The sequence below is a fragment of the Dicentrarchus labrax genome, unplaced genomic scaffold (genome assembly GCF_905237075.1).
Source record: "Dicentrarchus labrax unplaced genomic scaffold, dlabrax2021, whole genome shotgun sequence".
Taxonomy (NCBI): domain Eukaryota; kingdom Metazoa; phylum Chordata; class Actinopteri; family Moronidae; genus Dicentrarchus; species Dicentrarchus labrax.
In genome coordinates this window covers 2,971,065-2,984,489 of record NW_026136702.1, presented here as the reverse complement: position 1 = coordinate 2,984,489, position 13,425 = coordinate 2,971,065, and the positions used below count along the sequence as shown (strand labels likewise).

At 41.0% G+C, this 13,425-nt stretch overlaps 1 protein-coding gene across 1 annotated transcript in view; it reads right to left on the bottom strand.

The window, feature by feature from the left end:
* LOC127379377 (adhesion G protein-coupled receptor A1) overlaps window positions 1-13,425 on the bottom strand; it is a 149,768-nt gene that overhangs the window by 54,899 nt on the left and 81,444 nt on the right. The window lies entirely within an intron of this gene.

Here is a 13,425-nt window from a genome sequence, read left to right as displayed (position 1 = left end):
GCCCTCGCCTCTTTTTTCAAATGAAAGCCGTTTTGTTCAGCTTTCAATCACGTCACCCTCCAGTGTGAGAGGATCAGCACTTTGAGCCTAAAGGGGAGGCAAGCTTCCGGCCAAAGATGAATGTGGATGCCAGTAAAGTGCCCTTACAGTTAATGGGGAGCTGCTTAGTCAGACGTTCGGCCCAATCAATGACGAGGAGAAAGATGGCCAAATTTCTTAATCAAGTTAAACAAGAGCTCCTTTGTCCATTGTCATGTTTCCTATGCTGTACAGTGTTGTGGTGTTTGTTTGATGTGTCCCTGGCAATGACAGGCTTTGTGGACCCCTCAGATACAACAGTCTGGGTTGTTTTGATCCTCCTGGGTCTTCTGTTATCTCGGAAAATAATTTGGTGACAAAGAGCAACGGCGTGCTTAAGTACAATCCCTTTACATTACTACCCATCGTGTGTGAGGAGCCAGTGGTGATGTTACAGCATTGGATTTGTTAGTTATTAGTTTCTGCATTGACTCACTCTTGAAAGCTATTGATTTTCATCCCGCAGCGTGTGTATGTGTGGGGAGAGGAAGAAAGACAGAGAATCCTTGCCTTGAAATTTATGTTGCATCATTTCCTTTCTCCAAACAGCTTAAGCTTGGCAGTCTGTTTCCAAGACATCATAGGATACAGACGTCAGGGATAGAGGCGGAGAGGATTTGAGCCTCTGTGACAATCGAGAGATGGGAGAGAGTTAAACGCAGGGTCAGCGCGCCATCCGCGGGGGCCCCTGCTCATACATCGAACACAGGTGTCAGGTGACCTTCATCCCCCCAGGGAGGAACGTTTTCAAGGCGTACAATTCACAAAAAGAAATCTTATCTCGTATACTTGTCTCCTCATCTCTTTTTACATCTTTTATCCTCTTTTATGTGGCGTATCAAAGGGATTTACAGCCCAGAGGGTGTGCTACAAGCCACGGTGTGCACAAGGTCCCGTTCTAAGCGACAATCTATGTTCCTCCTGAGAAACCTAAACAGCTACATTTCCTCAACCCCAACACCAACGGGGACCTCACACTTCAGAGTTGATTTAGCTGGTTGTACCTCAGCCGTCTGACCTTCCTCCAAGCCCCTCCCTCTCCAGCAGGGCAGCATGCTGTAGCCTTAGTAACCATAATCACACACTCCCCGCCGTCTCTCGCTCTAGCCTCGGGATCATTCTCCTTTTCCTTTTTTCCCCCTGCCTATTCCTTTCCTCACAGAGGGCATCCAGGTGAATGTCAGCAGTCACCTCCTATTTTCAGGCTGTTCCCTCTCGTCCACCTCCCTCCCTCCGCCCGCCCTCCTCCACCTGCTCCTTGATGCACGGCCCTGCTCGGCAGAGCCACAAAGCTGCAACAAACAGCCCGCGGGGCAAAACACAACAGTGGCGTTTGACCCGGGGCAGCCACCAAATCACAGCATAAACATCACGCTTAAACATGGCTCTGCGATTTCACAGAGGGATTACTGTCGAATGCGTTTAGGCAAAGAGGTGAAAATTAAGAGAGCCAGTAAGTGTTTTTTTATTATTATTGTATAATCCATAATTAGAAAAAGCTACAGCTCTGTGCCTTTGTAGATATATCTGTGGGAGAGATACATTTATTTATTTGCGCAGGCGGCAACTTGAAAATTAACTATAAATGAAATGAATTTGGCTCAAAGGGCATCTCGCTGAGCTCGGCCCCAGCCGAGAAGAACTGCTGACGAGCACGATGGGAGATTTGCATAATTTTTTTGTAATCATTGGCAGTCCTGTCAGCGCAGACGTGGTCAAAGACACAGTGACCATGACAAATAGGTAGACATCAGGAAACTTCAGGAGGTCATTTCTAACCCATGATGTTTAAGAGTCTGAAAATAAATCACAGTTTGCTCACAAGCAACATTTTAGCAAGACCTTGGACACACGCCGCTGCTGGAGCTACTTTCGAGGTTTTGGTTTTTTCCCCACATTTTATTTCCCCACATTAAACAAAAGAAACATAATTCTATAAAAGTGATTGCCATGGTTGCAGCTTAAAAGGCGTTTTCCTCTTGAGCATTATTATGTCGTAGCGTTGTTAGCATTACTTATCAAGAAAAATTAAACACAGCCCTACACGGTTGCCATGCCAACAAGAGTCTGTTTCCTCCAGACGGGTTGTGTTGGTGTGTGTGTGTGTGTGTGTGTGTGTGTGTGTGTGTGGGGGGGGGTAAACCATTTGAGCAGATTTAAAGCAGGAAATCAGGCTCTTTGGAGAGGCAGAGCTGTGCTTCAGCTGTCAGCTACACTTTCCTCAGTCAGCTCTGACTCAAACTGTCACATCACAGGGTTGTGTCTTAACAAAAACATTCAAGAGGCTGCAACAGATGGACAACATTGTTTGATTAAAAAGGCCTTGTGGATTACAAATTAATGAATATATTGTGTGCGTAAAAGCATAACTAATATATTAGCTGCAGGGTGATTGATAATGAGCCAGAAGGAGCCAAGTGTTTGAGACTGAACAGATCTTAGAAAGGAAATTCACAGACGTTCAGCATTAATTCATGCAAATATATGAGTCTCTCCACAGAACATCAGTGGCCATTGTTGGCTTCCTCCATATCCAGAAATGTATTGTAAGAGTTTGTCTCATCAGGCTCCTGATGCCACGTCAGTGTAGCCTACAGTACATGCCCATTATTAGTGAAGGCAAAGATGACTGTGACTCAGTACACAATGTCTCTTGAAAGCGCATATTTTCATGCAGCGCTGTAATGTTAAGAAAACCGTTTGGGCACACAAAGAAAAAACATTCCTCTGAGTCATCTCCAATTATTCTTAAAGGGTAAGTTCACCCAAATCACAAAATAATATATCCTAACTTGCCTCTGGTGGTATCAAGCCATGCAGATTTTCCGTTCAATGTGCAGCAATTTTAAGATATTCAGCTCTGAAACTAGTTCTTGGATAGGGCACAATTCACTGTGGATTTATCCACAGTGAAAGGGACACAGTTTATGGAAAGCATCCGTATAGCCAGATAAAATGTTGATATTGGACGATTCTGTAAAACCCCAGATTATGTTAAATGACTAATGTTTTTTACGTTCATGTTTTAAAGATATAAGATTTCCTGGGTTTCATTAATTTACTATAATGGGTACAATCCTTCCTGCAGGGGCACTGCTTCCAACTTTCGCGTTGGATATAAATCGTGAGGTAAGGAATCATTCAGTATGGGTGTAAGACAGGTAACCCTTGTTCAAGGGATAGAAGGCTGGGAAAAGACAAGTCGTGTCTAAGTTTGTCAAATGTACTTAATTTACATTGACCACTACAGTATTATCTTAATTCAAGACATCTGAATTAATGTCCACATTTACATTTTTTTGGGATGGTTCATACCTGGTTGAAAAATAACTAAAGCTTGGAGCTTTGTGGCCCAGATTAAGAACAGGGACACCTTTCTTTACCAGAGCCAAAAAGAAGCTACATCCATTAAAAAGTGGTGAGGCTGCAAAAGTGACAAGCATGAAGAAGTTAATGGCAGTCCTAGGTTATATTTTGTGGCTCAGAGCTCTGATAGCACCATTGCAACACCAGACAGATGTATCGGACCATATTGTGGTTTAATCACACTTCCCACTTTGTGACATAGAGTGATGGTGAGCTACGTACAGTTTTGGAGTTACATCCAGGTAATAAATTCTATTTTGCCTTGTGCAAGCTACGTAAAGTTTTGAGGATTCTGTACTATATTAAACCACCTTAACTGCTCACTACCACAGCCTCTGTTAATTCATATCAGGCTACCACTGTATTGCGGTGGTAGTGGGTATTTCAAATGGGTATCTCTCAGAACACGGAGAAATAAAGCTGAAACTATCTGCATGGCTAGGTAGCACTCAGAGTAGGTGGGAGAACATGTTTGCGATTTGAATGACTTAACCCTTTAATACAAGTATTTGAATGGAAATTTAAGTTCATTATTGATGTTTCAGTTAAATTCCAGTTTACCTGGCCTAAAAGCATTGTGACGAGTTAGCTGTCCAGTTTTAACTTTGGAAGCTTTGGCTTAGAAAATACAAACAATTCAATGTGTTTTTCACTGTGTTGTACTGTAAGAAATCAATACTGAGAACATGACATCGGTGTCTCTATTCCCTCAGTGTTAATGAGCAGACAGAGTAAAGGTTTAGATGCGTCATTAAGCAAACAACATTCATATTCTTGTCCATTCGAAGTGAGGAAACGGCTCTCCAGCAAGCGCCTACAGAGAGAGCCAATGACAAACCCCGAGCCTTTTATCTATTCATGTATTCATTCACTCTCTAAACCATTCATTACCTGTTTATTCACCAACATTCTCACTCTGAATACTGCTGAACAAGCTATAATTGGCCTGTGAATAAGACTGAATTGGCATGACTGGAATCCCAAGAATAATAATCAGCATCCGGTCCATAACAATATACCTTTTCACTGTCTGTCGAGTAAGAACTTCACCCACACACACACAAACAGTCGTGTGGTCCTTTTGGAGCCGATCCAGGCTGTGCTTTACTATCACCACATTTTCTCTCCCGTGCTCATGCTTCTCAAGTTTGATTCAGCTGCAGGGCAGGGAGACAGGATTAATGGGTGGTCATTTGGTGTAGCAATAACAGTTGGCTATCACACAAAGTGGGTGTGCTAGCACTGCCGAGAGGTGAAACACAGTCATAACTTTGGATTAGGCCGCAGGGTCCTGTCCTCTCTATTTGGACTGCTAGATGGGTAAACGTATGAGCTCCCCTTTATTTAGTACATCTAAGAGGTCTGTTTTTTCAATTACTTCCAGATTAGTCACTTGTTTTGGGTCAGTGGTCCAGTGGAAAAAAGGCCAAGACACTGATACAGTCAAGGTCACTAATTCATCAATACATTTCTCACTTTTGTTCTACCTGTCGGATTGTGTTATCCAAGACACACCGCGTCTCAAATCAAAAACAAACTGTATTGCACTGATATCAAAATGTCCCTTCCCTTCCCTTGTGTGGCTCTCAGAACTGTAGATTTAACATAGAAATCATTCCACTTGAACAATGTGATTAAAGTAGATCTCCATTTGAAGAGAGACAGGGTAGAAGAATTGCGGTCTCTTTGGGCCTTTTTCAGATTGGAATATGAGATTTGGCTCTGAGGTGAAATGAATGTGAACTTGTGTGTGTGCTTCACAGATTGAATCATTCAATTACTTTTCAGTCGCTATTTGATCTTCCGCGCGTGTGGTGTTTATGACAGTCTCTGTTTTGGCAAGCCAAGGCCAAGTATTGATCGCATAAACGTGTGCCATCAAGCAGATTGCAGGCTGAGGAAAAAAGGTGAACTCTGCAAAATTAACTGGAATTAAATAATTATGTTGCAGAGTGTAACCCTAACAGTTGACGTTCATGCTGCGATGAATCCAATTGCTGTAACACACACGCAGATGCACAGGAGATTTGAGATGTGTATCTTGTCTCCTTTCCATGATGTATAGTGTGTATTAGCTGGTAGTAATAACCACTGAGATATGTTGGCCCATAGTGCCTCCTCCAATTTATGATTCAGTGGCTAGAAGGTATAGCTAGTGCTGTCTAAGTGTCTCCATGGTAACCTGCTCATGAATCTGAGTGACTTAACAATTTCCCTCCACAGTGGCAGAGTTGGGGGCTAGCAGGCACTTCATGTGTTAAGTGCCTATGCACCAACATGGATAAACATGAATATGCATGAGTGTGGGGAGCTGTGGGTCATTCATCAGCAAAACCAGAGTAAAACATGCTACAGCGGGATGGCTGGCTACAGACATAATTAACCACCCTCCCAACCTCCTCTTCAGCAGAGATCAAACTGTTAAGAGTTCAAAGATTAAAAAAAAAAGCATATGTAATTAAAATTTTATATGTAATTTGATCGACCCTCAGGAAAACGTAAATATTACATTTTCTTGTGAGCATGATGATGTAAGTTATAGAGTGGTCTGACAGCTGCTCATTAACGGTAATATAATACAGGCAGCAGCTCTATAGAATTTCTCCTACATGGTGAGCTACTGTATCATCCCTCGCATTGCACCAACATACACCTGCTATTGTGTAAATGCATGGGACGCCAGAGGGGTCGAGGGGTCGTCATTCTGCATAGCAAAGACAAATCATGCTGAGGAGAAAAAACAAAGCTTTGGAGATGAATCACCTCAACGCACACGCGTCTAAACAGCATAATGGGGCTTCTACGGTCCCATCACCATGGTAGATGATGCAACAAGCATGATGACTGTTTCCAACCCTGCAGCAGGGAAGCAGTGAAACAATCAAGATGCACGCAAACACACACACACACAGACGTCCTGTCAGCCAGGACAAACACAACAACAAGATATTCATCATGCAGCTCTGTGTGTAAAGGCAAAGGCTGCACTGAGAACGTTGCATGGCAAATCATCATAAAAGCCTTCACACTATAAGGATTTTAAGAACAATCAGTGCTACATGGTTAAAAAAGATGTTAATTGTCGATTAAAGAGCCATTTTGTTAACCAACACAGCAATTTTAAATTTGAATATATGAAAATTCAAGAAGAGGAATTGCTTAGCTTAAAGATATTTAAGCTACCATTAGCATTGTCTAGAGATGTGATTGTCTTCAATGGCCTTTTCTCTCATTTTGCATTTAAACTCCTTGCCCCTGGGCATTGCCAGGGCAAATCTAGCGGATCTGGGAAGGAAATTAAAGCACAGAAAAAGGAGAGAAGGAGAGTGTTGTATATTTATGGCCTCCTTTTACCATATTAATCCCTTCCCACTAATCCTTCAGCTGCACCAAATAAAACTGTAATGGCTTTGGTGGTCATCTTTATCTCATCAGGCTGATGATCACTGGCAAAAATGAAAAAGTTTATTATGCTCGTATATTGTTTGTCTTTGTGTGTCTGATATTTTTGGTTTGTGAAGGTGCATTTATGATACCTTGAGCTCAAAACTTGTATGGTTGTATGTACATAAAAGACAGAAGAGTAACTGAAGCATAGGGTTGCTCATGAAAAGTTTTTGCATCAAGCATCTCAGTTAAAGGTTCAAAACAAGGTTGTATTGAGCATGGATGTGTGTGACTGTGTGAATGTGATGCAAAGCAAGCCAAAACAAGAAGAAGAGTGTTCACCAAAGCCACCCAGGACAAAGCTTCCACCCACTGTGCTTAGTCATATAACATTGGCTTTATTAAAATTTTAGCCTCCACATTTTTAAAGTCAATAAAGGCTGTGTTTCTTCACACAATCATAGCTGGAAACATGTTATTTAAGGATCTATAGCTAAAATAATAGTTAGAAATGTTTCTTCACAGAGGATGGTAACTGTAGCCAGTTTGGGTTAGTGGATTCTAACCGCTACCCAGAGTTGTGACAAAAAATAGTGATGGAAAATCCATAGAAACGTCAGCTTGATTTGTATCTGTTGCCCTCTGTGCCCTATCACCTCTTCAAAGCTTCAAATCTCCAGTGTTTAGTGTTTAATGGCAATGCAAGGACAGAGGAACTACATTTCAAGCAAGTTTACGTGGACATTTAGATACTTGAACTAGAGACTCTGGGTCCATTCAGTTCCTATTAACCCATACCTGACTCAGGGTTGGGTGAATCCAAATTCTGTTAATTCTGACTGGGTTCATGTAAGGCCTTGTTTTGTTGTTGTGAATCTTGGTACAGCATCCTACCACAGTTGTGGACTCGAGTGTCAGGACTTGCAGACTTGCATCATGGATCTGTTGACTTGACAAATGACATTACTTGGAGTTAAGTGTTTTGACCTGGAATAAGTTCTCCCCAAGCCGAAAAAATCTGTTGCGAATCAACTCTTCATTTTCTTGACAACAGATCAACTTTGATTCAGTCCAACAGCAGCCACTTTGAGCAAACAGTCAGAAAAAACTGCATCTGGCAGTGCCGAACAGCAGAGAGACAAATAATGACTTGTTAAGGACAAGGACTTGGTTTGTTGGCCTTGACATGGACTTAAATTGTGACTTTTGGTCTGAACTTGACTTGGTTGGTTTCACAACACTTAATAACTACTGGTAACTTACAAAACAATGACTTTATCCTACCTCTGCATTGTGCTGCCAGTGATGGTGGCCCCTCTCTACTTGGGTCTGTTTGGTTTGACCACATTTTGGATCAGATCCTTGGCTCTTGAACCAGATCTGACTATCCTCAAGTCCTTTTTTGGATTAATTCTCTTTTTGTAAAAAAATATTTTATGAACCTTTATAGTTTTTTGGTAGTCCGAATTTTAGACTTTTGGATGCGTGACAAACTGCTAACATAATGTCTCCACCTGTATCTACACAGGATGTGTTCAGACACAGTATAGTGTGTGGGTCACCCGTGTTTTGGCAGTATGCATGCATGAAATGAAAGAAAATAGATTCCAAGGTTGTGGCAATGTGCATGTAACACACGCTGTTATGTGGCCTGTGTGGACATATGAATCGATTAAAATAGTAGCCTACCTGCTCTGTCAGACGTGTTTGAGATGAATAACTGAAAAAACATGCCTGAAACACCTTCACCTGAACTGCTGATGTCCTCCACAAGACAAGACAAGAAAAGACAAGACAAGCTTTAAATCTTTGATAATTATATAATTTTATAATTTTATAATTAATTATATTTCTCACAAGTGATAGTGAAAATAAAAATGTGTTAATGTTAAGAAAAATCAAGAATTCCTAATTTGTTCATCTACTCGTTTTTATGTAATTTGATGTGTTTGTCCACTGCTCCTGTTTGGTATTCTGTACAAGTCTTGCAGTCTTGGTCATGCTGAGGAATCCAAGACACTTCACCGCGAGCAAGGGTAGGATGGAGGATTTATTGAAGCGCTCTTGTGCCTCAAATGCACATCCCTTTAATCGATCTGTTGAAGCATTACCATAATCAGCTCACTCTGGCTGTTCAGCTTCCACCATCCCCCTCCATGTTTTGATCAATGAAGGTCCCATCCATAGTCAACCCAACCCCGCCTCCAGCTACAGTGGGACCAGAGCCAATTGACTCATATATGTAGTGAAAAGAGAAGGCTTGTATTTCTCAATGTGGACATTCCAATGAGAACGATCAGGCAGGCAATTTCTCCAGCGCCATGATGGTGATGGCCATGATGGGAATCGCAATTCTCTTAATAAGATGAAAAAAAGATGATGATCTGAGCTTACTTTGAGCAAATGAAATCCCCTGGGATCTGCACTCGATTTGTCAGCCATTTAATCTGTTAAACAGGGGTAATAAGCTGGTGTCAATCCACTGCCTGTTTAGCACAATCGCAGCAAAATGCTGCCCTGAGCCATGTGGTAATAGAGGTGGTCTGAACTAGCGATATGCTCGTGTGACTTAGAAGTATATTAAAATAGCAGGCCAAATTCCAATTGCACTGCGTAGGCATTAGTCCTAAGGCTGAATATAAAAATACACTAGGACACACATGCGTACAGATTCACATACAAACATCCATTTTCTTTAGCTGATTATTCATTTTTTATGTATTTTGTTTTTTGGGGGGGGTTATGACGTTATTAGACAGTAAATGGGGGGAAAAAAAGGGGAATGCAACAAAGGATGCCAGATTCCCACCAGAAGTATTGCGGTTATGCAGTCAGCATCTGAAACCCCACCCCGATAACTGCTCATCCCTGATCAGAGAGACCAGCTGCTGAAATCTATCCCAGCAGACCTGGAGGTGCTTGGTCCCTGGGTCCACACAGACTGGTCACAGGCACTTTTCAACGTGACAGCAGTGTTAGAGTGGGGCAAAGTGGCAGTGAGCCGCTCACCTTCACACAAAACACATTTATCGTTATTGTTGTTACTGCCAGCCCTACAAGCCCTGTACAGTACTTTGATTGTGGGATTTAAACATCACTTTCTATGGGTTATCATACTCGTAATGATTGATGATCTCAGTTCACTGGAAAATCAACATGATCTGAGGTATAAATATATTCTTTTTTATGTCATTTGAATGGGTCACATATGTGCTACATATAAGGAATACTTAGAGCCACCATGTGCACCGAGAAGTAATGCAACACCATGTGTCTGCAGCGTACAACTCTGCCAAAATATGAGTACCTCTGCATTTAGGGTTAGGGATAGGGTTACATTTTGAATAACAGATCCAGTGTTTAAACTTGTCCTGCTACCTGGATGACTACACAGATATAAGTACGTACTACAAGTAAGTATTACATACGATAACAACGCATACTGCAAAATGTTACAAAGTGTAGTTCACTGATGAAATTATATAAAGTATATAAAGCAATATTTAAACATTTTCAGTGTAAAAACCTGGGTGTCAGTGGCGACATTCTGTATTAAGTTACTGTTAATGTAAACCAATCATTTCCTACTGCTGCAGCTTCACATTAAAAGCATTTAACTCGCAAAACACAATTTAACCTTTATTATGAAATAGGCAGGAAATGCAATGTATTTGTCACTGAGATTAGCCCAAACCGCTATCGTTCATCAAAAATGTGTCCACAAAACAAGACAACAGTCATTTGGAGCAGTGAAACAGTTTCAAATATTGCAGGGAGTAATGGGACAAGAAGGAGCACATACTCTAACATCCATTCCAACGAGTGTTATGAGTGAGTCTTTTGATTAATTTCTAGTCACTCTGACACATGCTCCTCTGTATTTGTCGCCAAAGCACATAAAAACGATTGCAACATTTTACTTGTCTTTGACCCAGGTCCAAGGTTAGTATTTATAATTAATGGCTGCACAGAATAATGTCAGTGTTAGATGTCAATTTATCAGGTTTTCACACAGTCACCCATACCACATTACTGAAATAAAGGAAAGGATGATTTGGATGGAGCAGCGCTAACTCGAGCCAATCTACCCACAGTCCACGCTCATCCATCTACAGAGCCCCCACTTGGCCCAGATTAGCATCAGACAAGAGGGCACACTTTGAAGATTCTGTCTCAAAAAGTGATTATCTGAGAGCCAGCCATGTAACCAACGGGGACTTATTAGCCATCCCACTTAGTGAACACAGTGACCACATAGAGACAGAGTCAGAGGGAGGGGGAGAAAGAGGAGTCATTCATCAGAGATTTGTTTTCACCCTGATTAGGAAACAAGCAAAGTAATGGTGTTAACAACCCACTGACCTTTGTCTCATCACCCCCTTTAACATATGCTTCAGAATGCTACAATCATCCTTGATTCAGGCTATAAAGCCTTGAAAAAGGTAGAACAGAGATTTGAAGCGATTGTTTTAGATTGATTTTTGTGGTTGTTCCAAGTTGGACCGTGCAATCGATGATTTACCTCTCCAGCTTAGCTGAGGAGCATATATATATAAATATATATAGCTGGGCTGTTTTTACCATCCATTCTTTAAAAGCTCCTCACTTTAGCATGGCTAAAGTCAACTGACTGTATATAAACTGTCTGTATTCACACAGGTCACTGGTCAATTAATCACACATGGAAAACTGGTTCAATGTGAGGACTTGGCAGTTGATTTCCAGTTGTCAATAGTAATGCTTTAGATTACAGCCCACAAATTACAGTGTAATTATCCAGTACACTGTTTTATTCAATTATTCAGTTATCAATAAAATACTAAATGGGTACCTATACAAAGACAAGCGTGTCACTAAGTAAGAGGTTAAAAAACTGCTAAGAAGAACTCTTAAAATATGTATACATTGTATAAATTATAATGTAAAACTGTAATTATTATTATTTTTTAATTCTTATTAAAATGCCGATAAAATAGCGTGTTATAGAAGAACCCCTTATTGGACAACATACATGTGTACCTAGCAGTAGATACCCAGTAAGTAATTAAACTGTACCTCATACTGTATGTACAAAATAGTTGCAATGTAATTTGTGGACCGTAATCTTAAGTGTTATCTTGAAAACTCTTGTTTCTTGAAATTATTTTAAATGAATCTATTAACATCTCATAAATATTTATTTAAATTTAAAAGGGAAATAGACATAAGATTAAAATATCCATCATCCTGAGAGAGCTCCTTCAACTCAACAACACTAACAGCTAAATAAACGGCATAATGTATGCATGGACATACTGCATGGCATAAGACATACTCCACCTTGACTCTCCTCTCCAGTGTCAGACCCGAGTGGGATTAAGCTGTGGTAATGGTGGAGGGAATGGGAATGTGTGTGCGGAGGCTGATTTATACCAACAAGCCCATTGCTGCTGTCCCCTCTGTCCTAAGAGAGACACTATCTAGCGGCTTGTCTGCGATCTTTTGACCCTGGGCTACCACTGCTGGTCATCGCCAGCTCCATCAGACTAAAGAGGCTGCCACGTACCACCCACCCCACAACCCCCGCGAGCGCCGCTATGACACAGCAACTGGGCTACATGGATCTCCTGGGTGGGAGCTAATTGGTCACTTTACGGCAGTGAGTCTGTCTCAGCCACTCTCTTCAGAGGAGGTTAGGGCTGTCATCAAGGCGTCATTACAGCAAGAGAATGGACACAAGCAGCAGCATAGGGGCGGATACAAAGATTTGCTCCTTGCTTCGACCTCAAATTCATTTAACAGTCAGTCTGGTGACTTAATGCTTTAAGAATTATCACTTCAAGTTTCTGTGTCCTCAGAGAGGTCGTCCACAAGTTATTTTTTGCAGACAAGACTAAGCAAAGTGCTTTTTGATGAGTTTGTGAACTGTTTTTCCAATAGTTTAGTTGCCAATCACAGATCTTTCCTTTAATTATCTGTTCCTGGTCTGTTCAGCCACGGTGACGGCCACTGCTCATGCTAACTAAGCAGTTCTTCATCTGTTTGAATTTGCTGCTGGAAACAAAACATGCCTGTCAATATACTAGAGCTAAAACAAACAGTCGATTAATCAATTGACAGAAAATTAATCTGCAACCGTTTTCAAAATTGATTACTCAGTCATCTTTTCCAAGTCAAACTGCCAAACTTTGCTGGCTCCAGCTTCTCAAATGTGCGGATCTGCTGCTATAGTAAACTGAGTATCATAGGGGTTTGGACTATCGTTTGGCCAAAACATGTGAAGATGGCCATTTTTGATTATTTTCTGATGTTTTACAGGTCAAATGAATAAGTGATTAAATGTGAAAATTATTGATTGATTAATAACAAATGCATGCAGTCATGCCTAAAAGACATTGGGGGTTGAGTACAGCTAACTCAAGGTTTTTGTGGACTAGTTATTCATTATTATTGTACATAGTAGTTTAATGTTTATGTTTCCCTTGTTAAGTTTGCTGTCCTTTTTTTGCTGTATGAATGCCTATGTGTATGTACATTGAGAGCAAAATTCTAGGTTTTTATGTTCTGTAGTTACATTCAACTCTGCATTTGGGTTGAATAATGTAGGTGCACAAC